Here is a 25397-nt window from a genome sequence, read left to right as displayed (position 1 = left end):
CTGTCTTTCTCTGCTTTATATCACTTATAGAATATCCTTTAGGTCTATCCACAATGACACAAGTGTCAAGATTTCATTCTTTTTTATGGCTGATTAATATTCCTGTGAGTGTGTGTGTGTGTGTGTGTGCGTGCACACGCGCGCACTGTATCATCTTTATTCATTCATTCATCATTCATTCATCTATTCATTCATTCATCTATTGACAGCCACTTAGGTTGCTTCCATATCTTGGCTACTGTAAGCAAAGCTGCAAAGAACATATGAGTACATACTCATGCTTTCATTTTCTTCAAATAAAATAGAATTCCTTGATCATAATGTATTTCTATTTTTAATTATTTTAGGAAGCTCCATACTGTTTTTCCATACTTGCTGAACTAATTTAAATTCCTTCCACAGTGTTTGAGGATTGATTCCCTTTTCTCCACATCCTTGCCAACATTTATTACTTCTTATCTTTTTGATACCAGCCATCTGACAGGTGTGAGGTGATACCTTACTGTGGTTTTAATTTGCATTTCCCTGATGATGAGTGTATGAGTGATGATGTAGAGCATTGTTTCATGTGTCTGTTGGACACATGTCTTGTCTACTTTGGAAAAATGTCTATACAGGTCCTCTGCCCTTTATTTATTTGGATTGGGGGGGGGGGTCTGCTGTTGAGTTGTATTTTTTTAAAAAATACTTTATTTACTTGAGAGATAGAGAGAGATAGCATGCATGAGCCAGGGGCCAGGTGTCGGGGGTGGGAGGGAGCAGAGGGAGAAGGAGACTTCCCACTGAGCAAGGAGCCTGATTCAGAGCTCAATCCCAGGACCCCGGGATCATGACCTGAGCTGAAGGCAGGTTTTTAACAGACTGACCCACCCAGGCACCCAGGGTTGAATTGTACTAAGTTATTTATATTTTCAGATATTAAGCCCTTATTAAACATAGCATTTGCAAATATCCCTTCCCATTCAGTAGGTTGCCTTTCCATTTTATTGGTTTCCTTTACTATGCAAAAGCTTTGTAGTTTGATGTGGTACCACCTGTTTATTTTTGCTTTTGTTGCCCTTCCTTGAGAAGAGACAAATCCAAAAAAAATGTTGCTACGACTGAGGTCCAAGAGCTTACCGCCTAGGTTCTCTTTTAAGAGTTTTATAGTTTCAGATCTTACATTTAGCTCTTTAGTCCATTTTGAATTTATTTTTGCATATGGTATAAAAAGAGACTGTCTTTTCCCAACTATATATCCTTGCCTCCCTTGTTATAGATTGACCATATGAGTGTGGGTTGATTTCTGGGCTGTCTTTTCTGTTCCACTGGTCTCTTTTTGTGCTAATACACTACTTGAGTATGACAGCTTTGCAGTACAGTTTGAAATCAGGGAATGTGATACCTTCAGCTTTGTTCTTTCTCAAAGTTGCTTTGGTCATTAAGGATCTATTGCGGATCCATACAAATTTTAAGATTTATTTCTTCTAGTTCTGTGGAAAATGCTATTGGTGTTTTGATGAGAACTGCAGTGAATCTTAAGATTGCTTTGCATGCTATGAACATTTAATGGGCATTAATCTTCTAATCCATGAATATGGGATGTCCTTCCATTTGTTTGTTTAACTTCTTTTATCAGTGCTTTGTAGTTTTCATGTTTATTAGTTCTAAGTTTTTTTATGGAGTCTTTGGGTTTTTCCATATATAGTATAGTAGCATGCTATCTACAAATAGTGAATTTTACTTCTTCTTTTCCAATTTTCTTGTCTGAACATTGTGGCCAGACTTCCAGTACTATGTTGAATAAAAATGGTGAAAATAGGCAACCTTGTCTTATTCCTGATCTTAGAAGAAACGGTTTCAGTTTTTCAAAGTTTGGTATCATGTTAGCTGTGAGTTTGTCATATAGGGTCTTTATAAGGTTGAGGTATGTTCCCTCCTAATAAAGTGTTTATCATAAATGTACATTGAATTTTGCCAAATGCTTTTACTGCTTCTAATGAGTTGATCACATTAATTCTTATTCTTCATTTTGTTAATGTGGTTTGTCACACTGACTAATTTGCAGATATTGAAATATCTTTGAATCCCCAAAATAAATCCCACTTTATCCTGGTATAGGAGCCTTTCAATGTATTATCAAATTCGGATTGCTAATATTTTGTTGAGGATTTCTGCATTCATGTTCATCAGGGATACTGGTCTGTAATTTTCTTTTTTTTTTTTTTTGTAGTGTCTTTATCAGGTTTTCATATCAGACTAATGCTGAACTTAGAGAACGTATTTGGAAACACTTCTTCCTCTTAAAACTTTTTGGAACAGTTTGAGAAGGATAGGTATTAACTCTTCTTTAAATGTTTGGTAAAATGTAACTGTGAAATAGTCTGGTTCTGGACTTTCACCACTCTCTTTAAATATAAATTTCTCTTCCCTCTATTAATGTTCATTTATTTTCTATTTTGTCTTTCCTTTTTCTCTTCTCCCCTTATATTAAAAACATGATTTTTCAGCTGTAGAACTCTAACCCCCAACAAGCACATAATTCATACAATTAACAAATTATTTTAGTATATTGCTAAGTATTATGTTCAGGTTCTATTCAGAAACCATTCATGGCTCTTAGAATTCTGGATTGGCTCAAACAGGACTAGATGGTGCCTTTATAGGATGTTACATTTCTAATATTGCTATGCTACTAAATATAAGCATGGCTTTAAGACAGAACCTCTGATTTTACCCCAAAACACACAAGTCCTCTTTCTTAATAAAAATCACTTGAGTATCACAGGACTGGGGGAAAACAAAAAACAAAAAACAAGAATTTATCTACTATATAAAGGACTATATTTAGAAAGTCATAGGATTAGAAGAGGAGATTCATGCAATTAAAACAGGTTTGGTGGGCGCCTCGGTGGCTCAGTGGGTTAAAGGCTCCGCCTTTGGCTCAGGTCATGATCCCAGGGTCCTGGGATAGAGTCCTGCATAGGACTCTCTGCTCAGCTGGGAGCCTGCTTCCTCCTCTCTCTCTGCCTGCTTCTCTGCCTACTTGTGATCTCCGTCTGTCAAATAAATAAATAAAATATTTTTAAAAAAACAACAACAACCAGGTTTGGGATCTTTATCCTTTCCTACTATGATGCAATGAATACTGTATTGCACTGTTACTACAAAAATGAAAAATAACTGATTATTCAGTTCTTTCTAATATCCCTATAGGTTCTGTGAGAATGTGCAGAATTTCCCATTACTCCTGTCATGTCTACCATTCTTCACATCAAACATATTCATCTTTCTGCCTGGAATGCCCCAGAGTCCCTCCTCATACTCTTATTCTTGGCCTCAAAAATTCATTCTATAAAACCCAAATGTCACATTCTTCAGTAAAGATTTTTCTGATTCCTCAGCTACAGTGGGCCTCTCCTTTTGTCTATGTGATGAGATATAAATATAATTTTTGTTCATTTAACCTACCCCCAACAACTGTGTCAAATAGGTACTATTATCGTTTCCACTTCCTAGATAAGAAAACTAAGGCAGATAAAGTCTTTCTGATTTCAAAGTCCATTGCTTGCTTGCTTGTTCATTTAATGCATACATTCATGAGTTCTATACTCTATTAAAATGATTGTCCCATTCTCTGGGTTCCCTGAAGACAGAAAGCAGAGATCCTGTCTCATCCATCTTTGTATTTCCAGGGTCTGGCACAGAACAGATACTCCAGAAATGCTCAATAAATGATGAATGAATGAGTAAATGAAAGGTAACAATGTTCAACTTACTCTGGGAGGAAAATCCCTCCCCTTCTAAATGTTCTTCCATAAAGAGTATGCTAGTAAGTGCTTATTTCTTTCAGAAAACATTTTGTGTGTATCATATACGACATATACGACACATTTAAGCTGTGCTTAAAGATAACTGAGTTTAGTTCCCTGCCCTCAAGAAACTTACAATTTAGTAGGGGAAAGGTATAAACAATTAGCTACTTTTACTATTATGTGTTTTATTTTTCCTAAGCCCCACAAGTTCCTCTCTTTATTATTTTTTTTAAGATTTTATTTATTTATTTGAGAGAGAGAGAGAGCATGAGAGGGGACAAAGTCAGAGAGAGAAGCAGACTCCCCGCGGAGCTGGAAGCCTGAAGCAGGACTCCATCCCAGCACTCCAGGATCATGACCTGAGCCAAAAGCAGTTGCTCATCCAAGTGAGCCACCCAGGCGCCCAAGTTCTTCTCTTTAAAGGAACTTCATTCTTTATAACCATTTCCCAATAATTCACACCTCTGAGCCACTAAGATGCAGATCAGACAACAAGAAAAAAAGAAAAAGGTTAAAAGAACCTCCATGTATCTCAAAAACAAAATTTTTGAGCCATTCTCATTTCACCCAGTAGTCATTTAAGACATGTACAAATTTTAAAGAAAAGAATAAAATCAAGGACATATGATACTATCCTTGCCCTTTTTCTTTTATGAGAGATCACACAACCAACTGGAAAGTTTTGGAATCAAAAAGATCAAAGTTCCCATCCAAACTCTGTCCCTTTCTCCCCATATGGATCACCGACAAGTCACTTTATCTTTCTGAACACATTTCTTACCTGTAATACGCAAAAAGGAGAACTGCCTTAAAGAGCTTTTGTAAGAGTTTAAAAAGATAACGTGTGTAACACCTGCCACACCAAAGCTGCTACTTTCACTATGTCAAATCTCACTAGATTCTTTTTGGAAGCTGTGGTTCTATCTGTAGCATAACAATATTAAAAATTATGGTCCCAATGTCATTAACTGTGTTACTGACATATCAAAAGAAAGGTACTTTTTAAAAAAGCTACTTCTTTCTGGCAAGAAGAGTGGCATGGGATAAGAGTCAAGACCATAGAGTTATATATCAAGTTTCTAGATGGTAAGTAAATACATCATCTGCCTCTTCTCAGCATACGCCTTGCAATACCCTTATTTCGGATACTCTTTGTGAAGAGTAGAAATAGAAAACCTTAATTATTTCTTATGTCTAGATATGAAAGAATTGATAGATATCACTCTGTATTAACAATTCCATCTTCTGGGCACCTGGTGGCTCATCGGTTAACTATTTGCCTTTGGCTCACGTCATGATCCCGGGGTCCTGGGATAGAGCCCAGCATCAGGCTCCCTACTTAGTGGGGAGCCTGCTTCTCCCTCTCCCTCCTCCTTGTGCTATCAAATAAATAAATACAACATTTTTCAAATAAAAAACAAATAAAATCTTTTATTAAAAAAAAAAATTCCATCTTCCACAAATGCCAGGAACTAATCTCAACACAGACTATACCTATTACTACATTTTAGGTCCCGAGTCATTTCTCAACTGTTTTCTTTAAGCAATTTTGCAAAGGCTTTTAAAAATCAAATAAAAACACTTTCTTTTCAATCCTAATCCCAATTTATAATCTAGTTGACTTAAAAATCTCATTTACTTGGTACTGGTACAACTGAAAAAAGAGAATCTAGACACAGACTTTACACTTTTCATAAAAATTAATTAAAAATGGGTCAAAGACCTAAAAGTAAAATTATAAAACTCCTAAAAAAAAATGATAAAATCTAGATGGCCTTGAATTTGGCAATGAGTTTTTAAAAATGCAACACCAAAAATTTATCCATGAAATTGACAAGTTGGATTTCATTAAAATTAAAAACATTTGCCCTGAAAAGACACTGTTAAGAGAATAAAAAGAAAAGCCAGAATAGAAGAAGATATCAGCAAAATACATATCTGATAAAATGATGATATGAAAAAGATACAAAGAATTTTTAAAACAATAAGAAAACTGACAACCCTATTAACAAATGGGCAAAAGTTCAGAACAGATAACTCCCCAAGGAAAATATATAGAATACAACAGCATATGAAAAGATATTTAACACTAAATGTCATTAAGGAACGGCAAATTAAAGCAACAATGAGATATTATTATACCTACTAGAATACATAAAATCCATAAAACTGACAATATCCAAAATTGACAAGGAGAAGAAACAGGAGTTTGCGTTAATTGTTGATGGGAATGAAAATGGCACAGGCACTCTGGAAAACAGTTTGGCAAAATCATATAAAGCTAACAATAATCTTATCATATGATCCAGCGATCATGTTCCTAGGTATTTACCCAAATAATGTGAAATCTTTTATCTACACAAAAACTTGCCCATGAATATTTGTAGCAGCTTTGTTTATAGTTGCACAAAACTGGAAGTAACAAAGATGTCCATCGATAAATGAATAGATACACAAACTGTGATAACACACATAAATTGGAAAATTACCAAGTAATAAAAAGAAATGAGCTATCAAATCACAAGAAGGCATAACGAACCTTAAATGCATATCCATAAGTGAAAGAAGCCAGTCTGACAAGGCTGCATGATTCCCATTATATGATGTCTGGAAAAGGCAAAACTATAGGGACCATTTAAAAAAAAAATAATCAGTGGTTGTGGGGGAGGGGGAAAGAGGAGAGGGGGGATTAAGGGAGTGATAAATGAAGCACAGGTTTTTTTTTTTAATGTATGATACTTTGATACTATAATAAAGGATACATGAAATGATACATTTTTCAAAACCCAGAGAACTTTATAGGACAAAGAGAGAACTTCAGTGTATGTGAACTTTTAAAAAATCATTTAGAAGGTCAGAAGGATCCCAGGATGGAACAAAAATTGTGACAAAAGGATCTGACACTATTATTAATGCATGCAACTATCTCACTAAGTGGGATGGGGAAAAAGGAATGGAATCTAAACTAAAAGCAAAAGGAACTGTACATAAGAACTGTACTCTAGTTGATAAAGTTGTTTCCCACTCTCTGTAAAGAGAGCACAAGTTAGCAATTTCAATACTGGTATAAGTATATAAAAGGATTGACAATTAAGTAAATGGATGACAGGTGATGAGAGCCAGGTTTCTTTTCATGGTTGGGATGAGTTGACAGATAAACAAGAGAAGGCCAGAATGACACAAGTGGTAATAGGGTAGGTAAGGTTGTAGATATCCATATGAACTCATATTTCGCTTAACATGGATACATATGATTATGTAGAGAAATATGTATAGATAGGTGTATATACAGGCTTTGCATACATACATATGCTTCCTGCTCTATAGATAAGAGGATCTAGAGGCAATGATACCCCAGTAGCAACAAGAACTCAGCACCCAAATCTAGGCTTCTAATACTATTTCCCAAGAAGATGAAACAGATTCTTTCTGGCTGATTCTGGGACTGGGACAGGTAATGGAAATATAAAAAATGAGCCTGGAACATCTTTTAATGTCAGAAAGTAAGGAAATTATTAACAAAAAACAAAAACAAAAAAAAAATCCCTCACATTGATGGAGACATGTCAAAGGGACACAAGAACCAACTGAAGGAGCTCCCAATGGCCAGAGCTGAAACAACTTGAGCAACAAAATAAAGTAGTACTGGATTATAACCAAAAGTATATAATGTATATCCATGACTACAGAACAATATAAGTAAATGACTGAGTAAATACACAAATGGGAAGAAAAGAAAAATCTGCCGTGCAGAAGAATTCTAAATAATTTATATAGATACCCCACCCTCAGGGAGGAAAAGTAAAACTATCCACTCCTTAAATGTGTGCTGTGCAAGATGACTTTCTTCTAAAAGTACTGCATAAAAAGAAGAGTAACTTTTCAGGGTAGAAACCTACCAAACACTAACTCAGGCAGGGGATCAAGATCATTATCAACAGTGATAAGTCATGTTGATAGCTCGTACCTTTTATATGATGTAATAAAAACAGCATTTTACTTCTGTGATCTTCCTTTCGAAAAACTACAAGCCCAGTCTGATCACGGCAACAAAGTCACACTGATTTCAGTAGAAGGTCATTCTACCCAATATCTCATCAATACTCCTCACAACTGTGAAGGTCATCAAAAACAAAGTCCACCAAGCAGTCACAGCCAAAAGGACCATAAGGAGACATGACAACTAAAGTGTAATATGGTATCTAAGACAGTAGAGTCCTGAAACAGAAAAAGGACATCCGATAAACACTGAGGAAAGCTAAATAAAGTGTGAATCTCAGTTAGTAATGACATACCAATACTGCTTCATTGTTTTTTTTCCAATACTGCTTAATTATCACAAATACTAATGTAAGATGTAATAAGAGAGGAAATTGGGTAACATAGTATATAAGAAGTCACTGCCCTATCTTTATAATTTTTCTCTAAATCTAAAACTAGTCTAAAAGGAAAATATATTTTTTTAAATATTATCTAAGAATATATCTAGAAAACACTGCAGAGGGGTGCCTGGGTGGCTCAGTGGGTTAAGCCTCTGCTTTTGGCTCAGGTCATGATCTCAGGGTCCTGAGGATCAAGCCCCACATGGCATCCCATCCAGCTCTTGGCTCAGCAGGGAGCCTGCTCCACACAACCCCGCCCCCCAGGCCTCTCTGCCTACTTGTGATCCCTCTCTCTGTCAAATAAATAAATAAAAATAAAATCTTTAGAAAACACTGCAGAAGCTGTACTGAAACACTGAGCACCTTTCCTGCATACATTAAAGTTAAAATGTTGACAACTATGTTGTTACAGAATTTTCCTTAAGAAAATATTTTCAATCACTAACAGCTGCAAACAATTTCATGCAGTAATTCCCAACAGGGTTGTACTATAGCTAAAGCACTTTAACTAAAATTCCACTTTTCCCCTTACATACCATTGCAGATGTCTGAAAGTTTATAACCTATCATTAACTTAGATTGTTTTTGTGAGGATCCAAATCTGTTTAATACAACTCACCAAAGCTAACTTAAATTTTACATAAATGAAATCAGTGCTAAAATACTCACCCATTAAAACTTTAAGCATTTAACGAGTGACCTTGAGAAAAACTATCATCTTTTATTGTGGATACCATATTTTCCTATACAAACCATGGTTTAAGTGAGCTCCTGCAGAATTAAAATGGGTAAATGAAGAAAACAGAAGAGTCAGCAGAAAAATAAAAAGCAGTGAGTGAACATGTATGCAGCATAGCTCAAGAAAAGGAAGGGTCTAGGATTTGGGGTCTACCAAATAAAAACTGAAAGCAAAAATACAAAGTCTATGTTATAGCATGGAAAAGGATTAATAACTGAAAAGTATCAGTGTAGGTAAAAAATTGAAAAGAGGAAAAAATCAGAAATGAAAACAAAAGGCAATATTTTCATTTGACCTGAAACAAGCAAAGGGTTCAAAATTAGACATTAGACTCCTGATAGAAAACAATCCAGAATAAACCACGCTGAAGAATCACCCCAAATTCAACTTCAAGTATGGTCCCATCATTAATAAAAGGCTGAAAACTACTACTTACTGATATTCAATGGCATTGGAAAGTGGGAAGAAAAAAGATTTCAAAGAGAAGGTACCAAATATTGTAAACAGTGGTTATTTCAGAATGGTGGGATTAAAAGTTTTCTTTTTTTTTTCTTTTTTCTGCTGTGGACTGAATGACTTGTGGAATTTTAAAAAGCTTTAATCTATGAATTCTGCACTAAAGGCTTTCTATAAAATGTTATTACATTTGTGATACCCTTTAGTGGCAATTGTATAAAGCGCATTATTTTTCTAATTATAAGTCAAAGTGTGAACCCATGACCAAAATTTTTTGACACTAGCAACTTAAGAACTGTAACAATCTATCTGAAGAACACCGATTCCAAACTGGAAATCTATGAGACAGGATGACACTGACTTTAATTTCAATGTCCACACGATCTACATGAAGTGTACCCTTTGCAAAACCCAAGTCCCTTCAGAATAGTATCCTCTCGGTACAAATAAATTAGAAACACAACTAGTTTGCTGTTCCTGTGTATTTCCATATGCATGTGTGTGTAAAGTCTTCTGGGAATCCTAATTCTCCTATCCCGCAAAAGAATAAGAAAGCCAAAATCAAGTCGTTCCTATGCATCTGAAACCAAGTTTTATCTGAACTCTTAAAATATTACTATTCCTCTTATGAGACAAAAAAAAAAAAAGAAATCTTCAAAAGAAATGCAGTCATGCCTTTCGTTAAAAAGGAGAATTCCAATTTTGTAAAGGAGAATTCCAATTCTTAATGCTCTACGGCCCTAGACGACTATGGTTTTCAAATCCGAATACCACAGGCGTCCTACCCCCAAAGAGATTCCAGCAGTACTATGGGTCTACGGGAAAAGAAGGATTTGAGAAACAATGCCAAGGAAGAGAACGATCCGCGCAAAGAATTCTGCACACAGATAACCCTCGAAAAGAAAGAAGAGTGACCACAGGAGAAGCGAACCGGCTCTTCATACGCGGAGAAGTCAACTCCAAAGGCGTTAGTTGACAAAGACACCAGAAAGGCCATCTTCCAAAAGTAAAATGGGGATTAAAGTGGAACAAACTTAAGAACGGAAAGTCAACAGAAATCAGGAGTGACAACTGTTCAAAAACAAGCTATCTTAATTTGAGAGGCTATGCGACGGTGGGACCTTGCCCCCAAACTCTCCATCTGCAAAGACCCCCTCCATCTGAGCGTGGGGAGGGTAGCTCTCGAAACCCCGAGCCTCCAAGACGCCGTGAGAACACCGCTCTCGTAGTCGCCCCACCGGCCGGACAGGCGCAGGTGTAGAGGTGCGGAAGCTCAGGTTACCAGGAAATATTACAAGGACACTGAGGATCTTCTCTGCCCACCCCTCCCGGAGCCTCGGGCTCCGCGGGCGGCGCGGGGCGGCGGGCGGCCGAAGGTCGGCACCCGCTCGGCGGCGCTCCACGGCCGGGCGCACCGGCGCGCTCCGCAGCGGCGCCCCGGCACACCTGGCTCCCGACACCAGTTGAAAGCAGTCAAAGTGAATGCAAGCGGACGCGGCGCCTGGCACCGCTCCACCCGAACACACACAAAGGCGGATTTTTAAAAATCTAGTCGGAGTTCCAACAGCTGGACCCCCGGCCGGCGCCTTTCGCCCGAGGGGCTCTTACCTCGGATCCGCCCTCGGGGCCGTGGCTTTCCCCGGAGGCGCCTCGAGGCGGGACGAGGCAGGCGGCGGCCGGGAGAAAGCCCCCGACCGGGACCACGCCCTTCCACTCCCCCCGCGAGCCTCAAAGCGGCGGTCGGCGCCCGGCTGGAGAGCAGCGATCTCCCGGGCGAGCACAGCGCCGGTCTCGCGCTGGGCAAGACCGCCGCGCCCGCCGCCGCCTGTGAAGTCTGGAGCTGCCCGCCCGCTCACCCGCTCGCCGCCAAAGCCAGCCGCGCGCCGCGCATGCCCACTACCCCTGCTAGCAGCGAGCGAGAACGCGCGCGCGCGCCCCCGGCGCGGCCGGAGCTGGCTCCACTCTCCGGGTCTTGGCGGCAGCCGAGCCGCGGAGTATCTGGTCGACCCCAGCGCTGCAGGCGAACCCGGCGGTGGGGCCGAGTGGGTGGGAGTGGAGCGGGAGAAAAGAGGTCAGGGCGCCGGGCTAAGTTATCAAGACCATCAAAGTCGGGCCAGGGTTCCTAGCTACGGACAGGTTTCGAGAAGTGCCCTAGCAGGACCGACTAGCAGCTGGGAGACGCGCGAAGGGGAGCAGAGCATGTGGAAAGGTTCACCCCCGGGCAAGGTTAATGCCCCTGGCCATGGGAGCGCCCAGTTACAGCGCCCCAGAACCTGGAGCACAACTCCTGGGCACAAAGCTCGCCGCGCCCAACGACCCTTCGTCTTCCTTCTCACGGTCCTGCCGCCTATTTCCCCCCTTTTGTCGCTCTGCGCTTTTTTGTTTAATCCCTGCCATCAACTGGTGGCACCCGAGGGACTCCATGCGGTCCTTAGCTCCAGCCAGCAAGCCCAGACCCGCTTCGCAAGCCTGCCTTAGATCCCATTCTTGACGTAGTTCTTGCCGAGAGCCTGATGTGGTTTGTAGTGGAGACTTTTTTCATTTAATTCCTCTCCCAACTTAAACCTCCTAATCGTTGCCTCCTCCTTGAGTAGGTCACTGAGCCACTAAATGAGAAGCCCTGTAGTAGTCTTTGTCTTAAAACATTTGTCATAGCTACGCCCCCTTTCCTGTTCCAACTTCTTTAAAGGCAAGTGACTCTCAGAAATCAACAAAGATAAACTTGGTTAAAACAGTGAACATGCTTGCTTTGTGAGATAAAGAAAAGGACACGCAGTCAGAGGAAAGCAAGTTTTCACACTAAGGTGGAAATTAAAACCATTATGCTAAACGTTCACATAGAACTTAGGTCCAGTCCCCTATCTTAAGTAGAAATCATCTCTGCAGTATTTCCATCATACCATCATCCACTTAAACTTTTGTTATGTTGGAAATCTTTATATTTATTCTTTTTTTTAAAGATTTATTTATTTATTTGACAGACAGAGATCACAAGTAGGCAGAGAGGCAGACAGAGAGAGAGGAGGAAGCAGGCTCCCTGCTGAGCAGAGAGCCCAATGCGGGACTTGATCCCAGGACCCTGAGACCATGACCTGAGCCGAAGGCAGAGGCCCAACCCACTAAGCCACCCAGGCACCCCTTTATATTTATTCTTATGTATAATCATGATTATTCAATTTTTACCTACACGATTTTTATATATTATTTCTAATCCTTAAAATGAGATAGGCCTTATTATTCATAGTCAACAGGGTATTTCTCAGAAGTAGCATCTCTTTTGCCACAACCAATACTGATGCCAGAATTAAAACCCAGCTCTGCTTAGAAGATCCATAAACATTTGCTTTGTAAACATCAATTCAACTTCCCTTAGCACCACTCTGCTGATTCTGACCCCTAGGAATTAATCTCACTCTTTATAGCCATCGCAAGCCTTGAAATATTTGAAACGAACTATTTAAGTAACTATCAGAATTGGTGATATTTTTCAAAATTTTTAGATCCTTTTTACTTGTCAAATGGAATGGTGAGCCCTCATAACCACAATTTTTACCCTGCTTTGCATTTCCTTCAGCTTTTCCTTTTCCTTCTTAAATCATGCACTCAAGGAGAACACAACATGCAAATATAGTGGGCCAAGAACTTTGTTACAAAGTGATCAGTAGCCCCTTGATCCAAGCATACCCTGTCAATAAGGCATCCCAAACTTGTGTTAGGTTTTTCTTTTAGCAAACATATTACTTAGAGTTGAATAAAATATCCAAGTCTATTTTACATGGACTATAATTAAACCATAGCTTCCACCTTACATAGTCTATGTTTCTATAATTCTACACGTTTAAACCCAATTTTTGCCTTTAATACATATTAAATTTCATCTTGTTTGTTTTAAGACAGAATTTCAGATTTTAAAATCTTATTAGTGATCACTTTTAACTTATGGTATCTGTAAAGTTAATGAATAATGAACATGGCTTCTTTCTTTCCACTGAAGTCTAGTAAAGTTATATAAAACAGGTTTAGAAAAGATTCTTGTAGCCCACCACCAAAAATAATCTCCAAGTTAATAATAATTTATGAACAAACACTTTTCGAAATCAAGCACTTTAGTTCATACAATCATACTATAACCATAATTTCATGAATGGTTTCCTAAATACTTTACTGAACTGAAAATTCGCTGCCTCTAGCATCCCTAAATATACCAGTCCAAGTATCTATTAAAGAAAGGAAGAAAAAAATCCAAAGCTAGTTAAACAGGATTCATTTTCAAAATAACCCATTCTGGCATCAATGATCCCTATTACTTTTTCTAAGGGTTTAGAACCAGTGTTAATAATCTCTTTTATACTTTTGCTGAGAAATGGGCAAATTTGCCTGCTTATATAGTGCCACCATATACAAGTTTCCCCTTTCTAAAAATCTCATGTGATAATGTTGGAATACACATCGAAAATAATGCAGGACAGAATGAAGAAGTATGGAATTAATAGGGTCTTTCAGATGTGGAGTGAAGTTACAAAACTTGAGGAACAGATTAAGTCTACAGCTGGGTATAAAAGCTAGACACAGAAAATGTGAAGAAATTATAGAGGCTGAATGTATGTAATCTGAACACTAGGTGCTATATCTAAAGTACTGAAAAGTCAAATATATCCTTTAAATACCCTCCCCATTCCAGTCCCCCAATCTAACCCCTGAATATCATTTAGGGACTGCTGTGTGCAGCTTTATGGGCAGTCTTAAAAGCAAATAATGTAAAACATATCTGTGGATAAATGAAAAAAGGTATACAGGCATCACCTGCTTTACTGCATTTCACTTTATTACATTTCAAAGATACTGGGTGGGTGTTTGCTTTTTTTTGTTTTGTTTTGTTTTTTACAAATTAAAGGTCTGTGGCAATCTTGCATCCAGCAAGTCTATCAGTACCTTTTTCCAACAGCATTTGCTCATTTCATATCTCTGTGTGTCATTTTGGTAATCCTTGCAATACTTAGAACTTTTTCATTGTTGTTATTATATTTGGCATGCTCATCTGTAACCAGTGATCTTTAATGTTTCTATTGTTATTGTTTTGATGCTCTAGGAACTAAAAACATACACTATATCAGGTATAAGACATTGAAAAGAAGATTGGTGTAGCTATATTGATACCACACACAGTGGACTTCAGATAAAAAAATATTATTGGAGATGGACAGGGTTTCCACTGAATGATAAATCTATAAGGAGAAATTGATGAATCCATCATTATGGGGGGTTATTTCAACAGCCTCTCACTTGTTGATAAATTATTCATAATTCCATGTATATAGATAGTTATAGATATATAACATTTAAAGAATGGACATTCTCATCAAATCCATTATAAATATTTCCAAAAAATTGGGGCACCTGGGTGGCTCAGTCAGTCAAGTTTCCAAATCTTGGTTTCTGCTGGGGTGGTCTCAGGGCCATGATATCCAGCCCCTTGTTGGGCTCTGTGCTCCAGAGGGAGTCCACTTGGGATTCTCTTCTTCTCCCTCTGTCCCTTCCCCACTCCCCCATATGCAGACATACACTCTCAAATAAATAAATCTTAAAAAAAGAAAATAAAAGAAATATTTACATAAATTAACCATCATACTTAATACATTTCAAAGAATTTGTGTTATCTAGACCAGGGGTTGAAAAACTTTTCCTGTAAAGGGCTAGACAGTAAGTACATTGACTTTGCAGGTCTCTGTTGCAACTATTCAACTCTGCTACTGTAGCATGAAAGCTGCCAGAGAAAATACGCTTATGCAATTCACCTATCTTCCTGCAGGAGCAAGGATAGTCATTAATTACGTGAATGACCATGACTGAGTTTCCAATAAAACTTCATTTAGGTGCACTAAATCTGAATTTTTTTAAATAATATTATTTATTTATTTGAGATAAAGCTATGTAGAAGAGCGGGTGGGGAAACAGGAGCAGAGGGAGAGAGACAAATAGACTGTGTTGAGAATAGAGCCAGACTTGGTGCTCAATCTTAACCACCCCAAGATAATGACCTGAGTCAAAATCAAATCAATAGCTTAACCAAATGAGCCATCCAGGTGCCCCCTGAGTTTGAATTTTATGTAATTTTCATCTGCCTCAAACTATTATCCTTCTTCTGTGTTTTTCAACCTCTTAAAATATGCCAACCATTCTTAGTTCAGTAGTGTAGAAAAACAGGTTGGAGACTGGGTTTGTTGATCACTGATTTAGATCCTGTAATCTCTACTAAAATCTTCCAATAGATTTAGAAATAGGCTAATTTTTTTAAAGATTTAAGTTTAACTTAAAATTCAAGTAACAGTATATTTTAATTTCTAAAGAGTAACTTAAATAAAGGGGATTTTAAAATAGATTTCTACATAACTAATGGATCAAAGAAGAAATCAAGGGGCACCTGGGTGGCTCAGTTGGTTAAGTGACAGCCTTCAGCTCAGGTCATGACCCTGGAGTCCAAGGATTGAGTCCCACATTGGGTTCCTAGCTCCATGGGGAGTCTGCTTCTCCCTTTGACCTTCTCCCCTCTCATGTTCTCTCTTACTCTCTCTCTCAAGTAAATAAAATCTTAAAAAAGAAGAAAAAGAAGAAGAAGAAATCAAGAATGAAAATTTAAGTGAATGAAAGAGAAATAAATTTTGATATATCCAGATCATGAAATACTCTATAATGGGGAACATGAGGAAACAGGAAACAGGAGGTATGTTCGACAGCCTAGATAACTCTTGGTGGCATAACACTGACTGGAGTTCACAGATTTTGTTCAAGTTGCCCTTTGACAAAGCTTACAAACAAGCAAAACTAAATGATATGTTATCTAGGAACACATATGCATTTGTTTAAAACTAGTGTGTAAACAAAGAAATGTTAATCATAACATTCAAGACAGTGGTTACCTCTGAGGGACAAGAAGGGAGATAGAACAGCAAAGCTAACATAGATAAATTGCAACAGTGAGTCATCAGTGTTCACCTTACTTACTGTCCTTGCTCCTGCAAGAGGAAAAGATTGTTGAATTGCATACAGCAGGGAGGACATTAATGCACGAAGACAGCTATAGCTCCGGAAGGTCTGAGAGAGATGAGGCAGAACAACAGAAGGGTAAGACAATTTTCTGATTTGCGACGCAAGTGATCCGGTTACTGTTCTTTTATTTACCTGGACACAGGTCGTCAGAATCCCTCATTCCTTATTATCCCCGACCATTCAATGACTCATTCAATGATGAGCTCTGCAGAGAGAGCTCTCCTTCTGAGCAGGATCACAGATACTCTGTTCCTAATTTTAAATGTGAAAGTTGATTTTTACAGTACAATTGATTTTGCCCAGAAATCCTGCTTCTACAATTGAGGGAAATTTAATCTTTGAATCCGAGAGAGATTGATCCATTTACTAGTAACACCTGAGTATTTCTTATTTTTCTTATTTATTTCTGAATCTTCTTTAAAATGCAAAGCAGACATCGTTTGTTTTATCTTTTTAAGATTATTGAATGCTTATTCCACAGAACTGGAAATTTGCCATTCAAAAATAGCACTTGTTTCACTATTTGCCACTTTTTCTAGCCAAACTAGGCTTTTTATTTTCCTATGTGTGTCTAAACAGAAGATATTCCAAAGGGAAAAGTAAAATAACCAGGGGGAAAAGTAAATAATTATTGATTTTATTTTTTAAAAAAGATTTTATTTATTTATCTGATAGACAGCAAGAGAGAGGGAACATAAGTTGGGGGGGAGCGTCAGAGGGAGAAGCAGACTCCCTGCTGAGCAGGGAACACCCACCCCCCCAAACCCATGCAAGGCTGGATCCCAGGATCCTAGGATCATGACCTGAGGCGAAGGCAGATGTTTAACGAACGAGCCACCCAGCCACCCCAATTGTCAATTTTAAATTACAGTATATCCATTAAATGGAATTCTGTCTTATGATTGAAAAGAGTGAGGTGGTAATTAACTACTTATTTGGGTGGATATCAAGATATATAGTTGTTGGGTGGCTCAGTGCATTGAGCATTTGAGTCTTGCTTTCCACTGGAATCATGATCTCAGGATCCGGGGCGTCAAGCCCTGAGTTAGGCTCTGTGCTCAGCATAGTCTGCTTGAGATTGTCTCTCCCTCTCCTTCTTCCCTTCCCCCTGCTTGTGTGCTAGCTCATTCTCTCTCAAATAAAAAATTTAAAAAAATATATAGTTGTTTAGTGGGAGGTGGGGGCAAGTTGCAATGCCCTATACAGTATGAGTTAATTCATATTAAAAAAATGTAAGAGAAATACAAGTCAACATTTTAACAGCATTTTTATGGGGAGACAGGTGACACTGTAGCTAGGAGTTAATTCCACTCTTTCAGCTACCATAGTTCTATAATATTTGAATATCTAACTACAGACCTATATTATTTGGGAGCAGAGAAAATAGCATAATAATACTTTATTATCTATTGTGAACTTTGGGGATTTCTGAATTCTTTACTCCTTCTATAACTCAGCTAGATTTTTCCAATTTTCAGCCCTAATGTCCAAAATTGTGTTTTCATGTCTTTAGGTTACTGCGCTATAATAACCCTCAATCTATTTAACAATTCCCTTCAGGTATGCTCATTGACATTGCAAACACAGACTCTGTTTCCTTAAGTTGGCACCCAAAATTTGTTCTTCATTAGCAGTAGAATCTGGGAGTGGAGGGAATAAAACACAACAAATGAAAACTCCTATTATAAATTTGGAAGTTTTTAAGAAGCAAATTCACATCTCTGAATAACTTTCTCACTCAGATATCCCTGATGCTCCAGAAAACTCCAACAACCTTAAGGATAATTTCTCTGATAAGTGTACAAGTCCATGTTTCATCAGTACAAGTATATCCCCTAGATTCCATGTCTAATTTCTTCTTAAAAGACTTGGAAATACACACACACACACACACACACACACACACAAAGGGAAACCTCTAAAACGTACTATTAAGACTTGTTGACTTTCCAAATACACTTGCAACTTTCCTTTCCTCTAATGAACACTTACAAATACAAAGCTTTCAAAGCATTTCCCACACTCTCTTACCACACTAAGCACAGCATTTCTGATCTTATTAACCATAGGTATCATTGCCTGCATTCATGAATTTACTACACAGGTGCACAACCCCTCCTTATGCAAAGCTCTTGCAACTAAGACGTTTAAATCGTAGGAAGGCACTCTGAAGATACAGGTAACCTTTATAGGATCTTGCGTGGGGCTTATTTCTTATACGCCTAACAACCCCAGCAGGGTCTGTAATTAACACATTATTTCTGCAGAAAACATATTCACAAGAATTAAAGTTTGTAAGTAATCGCCTATCAGTTCATATCAGATTTGGGGGCAAAGAAGTACAAGTCAAGGAAGGCTCTGTCAGCAGATGAGATTTGAAAAGCAAATAAAAAAGTAATTATTTTAAAAAATTGGAATCTTTCGAGGCACCTGGGTGGCTCAGTCATTAAGTGTCTGCCTTTGGCTCAGGTCATGATCCCAGGTTCCTGGGATGGAGCCCCACATCAGGCTGCCTGCTCAGCAGGGAGCCTGCCTCTCCCTCTCCCACTCCCCCTGCTTGTGTTCCCTCTCTCTGTGTGTCTCTCTCTATCAAATAAATAAATAAAATCTTTTTTAAAAAATTGGGATTGCAGCATTGCAGATTATGTCTGTATGTGGGTGCTGCAAAGGATAACTGCATTGTTGTCCTCAATAGCTATAACTTTGAGTCCTTGATGTCGACTTCTTTAAGTCTTTCTGTCTTTTCTGGGCAGTTGGACATGCCTCCAACCACTTTGTGGCTGTGACTTCCTCTACCATCTTCTGCTCTGGTGACTTATTACGTTTAGTCCACTGTTACTCAAAACAATGGGCAACCAAATTATTATAATTGTGTATGAAATTAGACTAAGTAGGTTTTACATAGGGAAATCAAAAGTTACTTTATGATAAGATGTATACATTTTTCTCATGTTCTTGATGACACGTATTTTGACAATTTGGAGGCTGTTTTGTTTGCTGATGATTATTACTTATATTCACAATCGTCGAAATTCTTATCCTTTACAAATTAGCTCAAACTTCTTGCTCTAAAAAAAAAGAAGTTTCATTTTATAGATGTCACCATTTACAGGGACTGATATCTTATGAAACATTATTATTCTTTTTTTTAAGATTTTTATTTTATTTATTTATTTGACAGACAGAGATCACAAGTAGGCAGAGAGAGAGGAGGAAGCAGGCTCCCCACTGAGCAAAGAACCCAATGAGGGGCTCGATCCCAGGACCCCGGGATCATGACCTGAGCCGAAGGCAGAGGCCCCAACCCACTGAGCCACTCAGGAGCCCTGAAACCATGTTATTCTTTTCATTTATCATGTTATTCCATTCATTTATCAGTGCCCTGGTGAGCCTTCCCACAGCTCCAATAATCAGTGCTCTTTGGCCACAAGTGCCACATTTACAACTGCAATATGTCAGAAACCTGGGGAGGAGTAGAAGGTCGTGACTAGAAATCAATAGAGGAATGTCCATGATGCAAGGTGTCAGGAAGAAAGTAGCCAAAGCTGGTAGTTTACTACCAGATGCTAAGAGAACGAGGTGATGAAAAGAAGAGTGTTGAAAACAAAGGGAACCCAGAAACTCAGTCATGTGACTCAGACATGAGAAAGCATCTTAAGGGCCTCTGATTCATCTTTTCAGCAAAGGTTCCAACACCTACCAAGCACAGGGGTAGGCCCTGGGGATACAACAAGGAGTACAAAATGGTCCCCACCCTTGAGGGCTTACAGTTTTGGCAATTAAATAGTCATAACGTAACCACAATATGCCTTGTCATAACAGCACAATGTAATACCAAGTACTGTCTGAGCACAGAGAAATGGATGCCCAACAAAAACAGGAAAATCAGGCTGGCATCATAGAGACTTGCTCTATGGCCTTTCACTGACCCCCTTCCATCTTCCTTGCTTGAGCACTCTGACACACTTCCACCACAGTGCCTTTGCACCTGCTGTTCCCATCCCCTGTAAAGCTCTCCTTCCAGAGATCTACATGGTTCACTCTTTCACCTCATTCAGGGCTCAGCTCAAATGTTACCTCATCAGAAAAGATCTCTCTGACCAGTTACCCTATTTAAATCCTAACTCGTCTCCACTCCCTGTCTTCTATTCCACCAATCAATGCTCACATATTCTCTAAGATGAAAACCTATCATTAATTCAGTCATGCATTCACTCACTCATTTATGGGCTCCCTCACTTATTTTTGCTTAATAACATATAATGAAAACCCACTGTGTACCAAGTATAGATCATTTTATTTTCCTCTAAATTCCTCAAAGTGCCTTGACTCCTTTCTATTATCCTTGTGCCTGTGTATGTTCTGTGCCTGCTCTCCCAGCCTCCCACTCCAAGTTCCCTTGACAAACGGCTGCATGTTTTTCATAACTCAGCTCAAATTTTCCTCATTAATTCATTCAGTTCTGCTCAGGCACTGGGGAGGCAGTAATAAATACAACTTACAAATCCCTGCTTTCAAAGAATTTACATAAGGTAAATAGACAATAAAAAATTGGACAAGATGATTTCAGATTGTGTTAAGTGCTATGGAAAAAAAGCCATGCAAGGCAACTGTGGAGGGGTTTAAGAGAGAAACAATGTGTATGTATGTGTGTGTGTGTGTGTGTGTGTGTGTTTGTATGTGTGTGTTCAGGCTCATGCATGACCATGCATGTGTTATGGGGTACAATGATCTGAACTCAGCACAGGTGGTTTTCATTAAATGTTATTATTAAGTAAATACGTAAGTGAATAGTAAATGAGTGAGCGAATATGTGATTGACTTCATGATCTGGTTTTTATCTGAGGAAATACGTGAGCAGGGGTTGGTGGAATGGAAGGTAGGAAGTTGAGACAAGTTAGAAGGCTAGTCCTCTATAGAGAAAAAAATAATGAAGGCCTGAACTAAGAAAGGAGAATAGAGAAGAGAGACCACACTTGGGACGTGAGTAGAATCATCATATGATTGAATGTAAAAGAAGCCAAGGAAGGAAAAGGATTCTGATGTGGGTAACCAGATTGGGGGAGGGGGGTGCCATTGACTATAAGGTAAAACCAGGTCTGGTGAAAAGGGAGATAATCCATTCTGGGATGTACATCTTGGGACTGAAGTATCTTTGTAACAGGTGGCAACAGCTATTAAGTACTTTCAAGTGTAAAACTATGAGGGAAGTCAAGGCAGAGACATGTTTAGAATAACATGGATGCCTTTCTCTTTAGGAAAATGTATTAGAGTAAGAAGACAAATTTTAAGAATAACTTAGGAGGTCAAGAGGCAGAGAGAGGCAAAGGAGATTCCAGTGAAAACAAAGAAGCAAGTAACAGAGTGAAAGAGGACATTTAGGAGATGAGCCTGTGGGAAGTAAGCAAAGAGGGAGGGATGGAAGGAAGCGTAGAAGGAGAGACTTGGTTAACAATAATCCTCCAAAATAGCGAGAAAGATAACAATAGCTAAGAATTCCGATTTATTTTCTTAAGGAACTATAACATGCCAGGGACCATTTTTGGCAATTTGCATGGCTTGATACCTTCCACTCTCACAACACCCTTGTGCAGTTAGAGATTACGATGATCATAATTTCTCATCATGGATGAGAAAATGAAGCTGAGAGAAAAAAATGAAAATGAAGCTGCCCAGTCTGACACGGGAAGCAAGTGACAAAGGCAAGATTCAAAGTTCAGCCCTCCTGCTCCAGAGCCCACGTTTGCACAGATGGAGGAGGGGGCTTTATGAACCCGCTTTGTGAGGCCAGTTTCCAGACAGTGGCAGCTCTGTGGCCTGGGGAGGTGAACGGAAGGTGAGGGAGTGGGAGAGCAGATGCAGGCCAACTGCTGTTTGCCAGAGGCTTAGCTCAGAAGAGGGACGGAGTAAGAGCTGGAAGGGAACGCGGGAGTGGCAGAAGCTGGTTTGTGCTTAATGAGCACGTCTGGATCACGTGGACTTGATCAATTCTGTTTACCTCACACTCCAGAACTGCTAGAAGAAAAATGAGGGGGTTGGAGGAAAAGACAGGCAGATTACTTCCCGCTCTGATTCTATGGTTCCACAACTCTGAAATTCTCTCTCAGTGAAGCCAGATGGAAGATTTCACTCAATAAAATTAGTTGGAAAAATAATCTCATACACTAAGAAAGACAGATTGAAATAGAAACCTAACGGCCTCTGTATTTGAGTTTCCTTAGTTGTTTACCATCCTGGTCTGTGACACTTCTTATCCTGATGAGCGAGACTTGAAGTTTTTTCTGTCCTTGGATTTGGCCTGATGACATATTTTTTTTTGCTTTCTTTTCGAAGCTCAGGAAATAAGGAGTCAAGGTCATCTGGGCTCATATTCTTTTCCTCCATTGCTTTTCACTTTTGTGATGTCTACTTCCTTCTACAGGAAAAAAAAAAAATGAAGTGCAAGAAGTTATAGAAAAACCATAATTTTTCTTTCACAATTTGTCCTAATGTCATTGTGAGTGTGGTTTCCTGCCATTCCCTCTCTACGGTATCCCTTGAAACACCTCAGCGCTTCTCCCTGCTCTTATGCTAAACTTCTCTTTTCCTTCTCCTGCTGTACCTGACTGCAACAGACATATGCTCATTCTGGAAATTATACTAGCACTTCCTTTTTTCTCTACCCTCATTTGCACAAAGCCCTTTCTCAGCACACATCCTCCAGTTTATACATATTCTTCATTTTTTTCATATCTCTGTACAACCTTTCTATCTCCAGTTTCTCCTTGTCCTATCCACACAATGTCAGTTTTCCATTATCCACCAGAAGGGCTGAAAGATGAGGGAGAGGTTGGCTATAAAAAAAATATAGAACTCATTTCTTTTCTGGCTCTCCGATGTGTTTTCACACTTACCAAAATTGGGATATAGCCACTTTTGGAAAAATCACAACACTTCAAAGTAAAGTGCCATCCTTGGAAGGCATGTCTCAAAAGGAATTAGGAAGCTGTCCACTTAGCAAATCTTTGCTCCTTCTTCATTTCTATTCTGGGCACCCTTCCATACAATGGGTGAATAAGGTTATCTCCTAGACAAATGCAAATAATCTTCCTAGAGAGACCTTCATTTTCCTCTCTAAAACATGGCATCTTTCTAGCTCGCAATTCCCTAGAGCTAGGTGATAATTCAAGTGTTTCAGGTTCAAAGGCATTCTCTCAAAAATTCCTGATGAGCTAGCTTCAGATAGTACTGGGGGTAAACAGAAATGGCAGTGATATCATAAGTGAATCAGGTTATAATGTTAATAAGAAATTGAAAATAAGAAGTGTCTGTCTAGTATCAGTGATTGACTATTCACATCTTCCTTGACACATGTGAATCCAAATCCCATCATTCGCAATAGTAGTTATTTTGGCAGGCTTCTGCACCTGGCAAAGATGAACGGAACACAGATAAAGAATCTCTGTCAGTACTGTAGCCTGTCCCATGATAGCACCTCATTATAAAAAGACCTACAACATCTTGTGATAGCAGGCAATACTTTAGATATAGCAAAAATCTTCGTACCTCTGAATCCAAATAATGATTTACACTCTTTATCTTTATAGGCCATGTTTTGCAACTATAAAAGATTTTAGAATAGTCAGCAATAATCTGGGGTAACCTAAGGACTTTTTTATACAGTAAGCAACATTTTTGAATATTGACAACTCTGATGATTCTAAACCAATTTCATCAGCTTGATTGGGCAAGTTTTCCTTCTTACAAGATCTTACAAAGATCTTATAAGAGCCTTCATTTTACTCTTGGTAAAAAATATTCTTTTATATTATCTGATACAATAAAAAATAATTCCTTCATTCTATTTTTCCTTATTTCTGATTTTTCTTGATGGGGGGGAAAAAAAACAGAAACCAAGTGTTAAACCAGGAAAATGTTACGTCGGCTAGGAATATGGAACTTTTTAGGTTAAAACAATTAAACGGCAAATAACCAGGGCAGATGTTTTCGTCTATTAAAATGTTATGTCTATTTTTAAAAGGCTAAAAAAAAAAAAAACCCTAGAATATGTGTTTTATGCCCTTCAATAATGAGGATTCATCCATACGTGAGATTCACCTGTGAAAAGAACAATTTCCCCTAAGTGCGTTTCTGCATGGACCCATTTCCTGTATTCCTGGGACAAAATAGTTTCTGACTTTTTGACCAGACCAAGCTCCTAGAGCTTCTGATACTCTGTCCTAGTGGTCAGTGGGAAGAAGCTTCTCTTTGCTTTCTCTGGGGGAAAAGGCCAGCGCAGCTCCTCTCTGTTCTTTTCCAGTGACCTACTGTCCTTCCCCACTCTTAGCTCCCAGGGGTCCTGCCAATTGGTTTTAATCCAATTCCAACTTTTTAACTGCAGTCTTGGAAAAGCAACCTACATATTTATAACTTGTTCCTCTTGTTATATAAAATATGAGATTATGAGATTAAAAGATTATCATAAGATACTGACTTTTGAACACCTAAATGGCCTCGGCCATGCTTTTATCAGCAGAGTCTCGGAGAGTACTGTGGTTCTAAGACCCTTTGAGAGACAGAATCTTATTTCTGAAGTGGATTTGGACCATATGCAGTACATACAACAAAGTTGTGTTTTCCCGCTGCAGCGGAAAACATCTGTTTTGCTCATGGATTTGGCTCTCGTTGCCAGAATAACTTTCCAGATGTTTTAAAAGCTTTAAACATCTGCAGACTTTCTGATCTTCTTTGGTCCAAAAACTGGTTTACTAAGAAAACGTGTGGGTCTGTGACATAAATGAAAACAAAAATATTTCTCTTAACTACTTCATAAAACCCAGATATTTTAGATGTGGCCTCAGATCAATGGCATCAATAGATTTTTTTTCCCCAAGACATATACACAGGCATTTATCCATGTAATCTCTTTGAAAGGATTATAGTGTGAATAGAAAATCATTCCTATTTTTCTCAATGCCAGGAATTGTTACTGCTAGACTA

The 25397-nt window shown here is 38.7% G+C and overlaps 1 protein-coding gene across 2 annotated transcripts in view; it reads right to left on the bottom strand.

The window, feature by feature from the left end:
- EPS8 (epidermal growth factor receptor pathway substrate 8) overlaps positions 1-11252 on the bottom strand; it is a 181575-nt gene extending 170323 nt beyond the window's left edge. For both annotated transcript variants that reach the window (XM_045073347.1, XM_045073346.1), the window contains exon 1: positions 10980-11252. The gene's annotated coding sequence lies outside the window, so the exon portion shown is untranslated. The remainder of the gene's footprint in view (positions 1-10979) is intronic.
- Between the last annotated feature and the right edge of the window lie 14145 nt (positions 11253-25397).

This window comes from Mustela putorius, unplaced genomic scaffold (assembly GCF_011764305.1).
Source record: "Mustela putorius furo isolate JIRA1106 unplaced genomic scaffold, ASM1176430v1.1 tig00537227_pilon_pilon_pilon, whole genome shotgun sequence".
NCBI classification, from domain to species: domain Eukaryota; kingdom Metazoa; phylum Chordata; class Mammalia; order Carnivora; family Mustelidae; genus Mustela; species Mustela putorius.
The sequence above is the reverse complement of the archived record's forward strand: the minus strand, read 5'-3'. Positions and strand labels throughout refer to the sequence as shown.